This window comes from Canis aureus, chromosome 15 (genome assembly GCF_053574225.1).
Source record: "Canis aureus isolate CA01 chromosome 15, VMU_Caureus_v.1.0, whole genome shotgun sequence".
NCBI lineage: Eukaryota > Metazoa > Chordata > Mammalia > Carnivora > Canidae > Canis > Canis aureus.
The window spans coordinates 36,093,853-36,097,788 of record NC_135625.1 but is presented as its reverse complement, the minus strand read 5'-3'; positions in this window follow the sequence as shown (position 1 = coordinate 36,097,788).

Sequence of the window (3,936 nt, the reverse complement as noted above, 5' to 3'; positions counted from 1 at the left end):
CAAATATATTTCATTGACAAAAATTCAACGACTTACAATTCAATATATTGTAATATTTTAAGGGATCAGTGTCATAAAGGAGAGGCAATAATTTTTTGTTTAAACACTTTAGCTTTGCTACTTGATTGTCATATCTTTGAGTGCAGGTTCCATGCCTTATTTATTGGACCTCACTTGTATTTTTTATATGTTACATAACAAACCCATGACTAAAGTATACTACTACTCAAGTAAAGAGTATAATTATTTATTTCTCATAAATCTTAAGCACCCAATTGTTGCCCAGTTAAGAGCTAATTTTAAAAATTGAGTGTAATTATTCAGTAAATATTGGCTAAGGAAACAGACTAAATCAGAAAGAGAGCCATAGCAGATACTAATAATAATAACTAATAACCCTGTAGTAATAATTGTTGCAGCTTTAAAGATAGAACATAGGAGCACTTGTGTGGCTCACTCAGTTAAGCATCTGCCTTTGGCTCAGGTCATGATCCTGGGGTCCTGGGATCAAGCCCCACATTGGGCTCCCTGCTCAGTGGGGAGTCTGCTCCTCCCTCTGCCCACCCCTCTGCCTACTTGTGCTTTCTCTCTTTCTATCAAATAGATAAATAAAATATTTTTTAAAAAATAAAGATAGAACATAGAAAATAATGCAGTGAATGAAAGATTAGGGAGTAAGGAGAGAAGGAGAGAAAGAAAGATAAATCAGCAAATTTATGCAAGTAACCTGATGATACAGACTGAATGTTTTGTCCCTCCAGAATTCGTATATTGAAAGCCAATCCCCATTGTGATGATATCTGGAGGTGAGGCCTTTGGGAGGTGATTCTGTTATGAGAGTGGAGCATCCATGAATGGGATTAGTGCCCTTATAGAGGAGACCCGGAGAGCCCGCTTGCCCCTTTCAACATTGAAGATGTAGCAAAAAGATGGTCATCGGCGAACACAGAAGCAGACTGTGATCAGACACCAAATCTGCCTGCATCTTAACCTTGGACTTGTCGGCCTGCAGAACTGTGGAAAATAAATGTTTGTCATTCACAAGTCACCCAGGCTATGGCATTTTGTTATCACAGCCCAAATGGACTAAGACACATAATAACAATTCAATCTTTACCAAACTAAATCAATTCTCTATCCTTTGCTGTTTTATTGGCCCTTTTTCCAGATCACTTTTCTCTAGAAAATCAGAAGTCTTTTTGGCAAACAATTCCAAAATGGTACTGAGAATATTTTTAATCAATTTTCAACTGGGTATACAAGAGATAGATACATTTCTGGTTGCTCTTTAATCACTTCCCTGTCAGAGAAACCAAAACAACAATTGTACCCAGGTCAATTTGAGAATAGCTAGTGCTATTCAGATTGCTCCCTTAGTGAATCAAAAAGTCCAATAGGCTGCTCATCATGAAGAGGACAGTGGAGGTGAAGACAAACTTAGCAAGTATTCATGAGCTGAAGATGCTTACTCTGTGGCTGCAGAATAAAGGTAGCTGGATAAATAGAAAAAGAGGAGATACTTACCTTAATGCTGGAAAGAAGGAGTGAAGGTGGGGGAGAAGGGATGGAAGGAAGGAGAGAGAACAGGAGGTAGAAAGGAAGAAGAATGAGAGAAATCTTAGCAATGAAGGAAATATCTAATAATTCAAAATGAAGTACAGGTCAGTTAGACTAGTGGCATGGGGATGGCCTGGTAATGAGTACAAAGAGTTTTCCCAAAGATCGGTTAAGAGCAGGCTCTAGCAGTAGAGCAAGACCAGTGCCTGATAGTAGTAAAAAGCAGGAGTTATCACCACAAAGTTAGATGGTAATCTTTCAACCTGTTTTTTTTTTTTTTAAACTAGCATCTGAATTCAGTTTTATTTTGAAGGAAAATCCCAAAGAGCTCTCCATTTTAAGAGAAATGTGGAAAAGTGGGAAAAACATAGTATCCATCAAATTGAGGTACATGTATTAGTAGTCAAATTTAGAAAGAAATTAGTAGTCATATTTAGAAAGAAAAACAACATATTAGAGAAAAGCTAAGTATTCCATATATCTAAAACAAGGGCATTTAAATATGGAACTTTCCTAATAGTTGGAGGCAAATTAGTTTGTGCCATTATGTGGTCAGCCTAAGTGTTCCATTTCAAGTATACATTGAAGAAATCTTTCCCTCCAAGTAACCTCAAGTCAGTCTTCTTTCCATAAGTTGATTATGCAACTGGAAATGATTTAGCATGTGATCTCACCATAGCTTTAACCTATTCCAATATATGATGTGCCTGAACATTTAGAAGATTGAAATATTCATTAAAATGAGGAATATTAATTCCTTAATATTTATTTAAATAGGAAAAAAGAAACCTTGGTGGCACAAATGTAGATTAATTGAAATAGGAACTTATATCTAAAAATGCGACTGACCTCCTTTCCGTAAATATCAGACAAGGAATTCAAACTAAAACACAACTTATTTTGTCAGAAATTACAAAATGTGCATTTTTTTAGCAGATACTAATTGTACCGATGAGATTTATCTAAACCACTCTCATCTGGGATATGGTTAATTCTTATACATCAGCACATCTATTCTGTCTCTGAGGCTTAGGCAGAAAAGTACATGCTACTTCCACCCCTGCACGAAGTGAAGGGAATACATGGGACTGTTAGTTCTGTGGTTACCTGTCAAGGACAGACTACGTTACATTGCACTTTTCTAGGCAATATAGGCAGTTGCCTGTGGTTGAGAAAATAATTCAAACACTCATGAAACATTTTAAGGGTAAGACAACAGATGATGACTAGTACGGAAAGTACAATTAGAGAAGAAGAAAGCGCCCAACAAGTTACTCACTGTAGTAAATAGAAATCATTCCAAATGAACTAGATAATGGGGAGGCAAAGGAACAGAAGGTTTACTGTTCGAGGTTTAATGACCATTGCTAAGAAAACCCAAGGATACATCCTGCCCACCAACTTCTGTAGGTTTCTCTGGGCCCATGTAGCCCTCCACAGTAGTAATGACACCAATAGATTTACGCTACGTGTTACACCTACCGAAGAACTTTCATATGACCGAAAAGTCAGGGCGTGCGCTATCATCACTACTGCCCAGAGGCAGGAACGAAACTCAGTAACATCATGTGACTTTCCGAACACCACCCAAAAGCAAAATGTAAGGCCTCCAAGTTTCTGCCCGTGGCCATGACACTACTAAATCAAGATGTGTGGCCTAATGAAGACGGCATGTTGGCAAATGACAAAGGAGGAAGGCAATAGAAATGATTTTACAGCATCCAAGTGTCAGATGGACTCCTAGGGTAACGCTTAAAAAATCACTTTGAAGAAATTATCCATCACTTGTTCCTCTGAGTTACAGGAAAGGGAGGAGGGGAAAAGACCACGAGGTCCTTTATTATGAGGGATTTTCCTTTCTGGCTATGTGACAGTGACCCGGATTAAATGGCATGCTTTTTCCTATACTAGGTATCCTCCTCTGTATGGAGTGGGCACAGAGTCCCCCAGCTCTGGGCATAAAATGAAAGGAAAAGCTGTAAACAAAAATGCTCAATTGAGGTGGTAGCAACTTGCTTGTATTTATAGAGAAAATATGAAAAGCCAGTTACACTTAGGGACCAGTCCAACAGTACAGAGCGAAGTGTATTGTGGATATACTTCACAGAATAGGCACATGCAAGTGGATTGCTCCCTCTAGACCGGACTTTTGTCCTAAGTAAAACTGTAAAATAATTTGCATTTATCCTCTTTGTCAGAAGAAGCCAGCCAAACTCATAGGGGAAAAAAGTTCCTTTGCAAATGAATAAAATCCCCTTTCCAAGGGAGACATGCATTTTTAAAATTTAGTCAATGTGGTGGACCTTTGGGTATCTCCTCTGCCCTAAATTGTCTTATTTATCCTTTCTTCTGCCTTTCATATGCTACCCAACAGGGTGA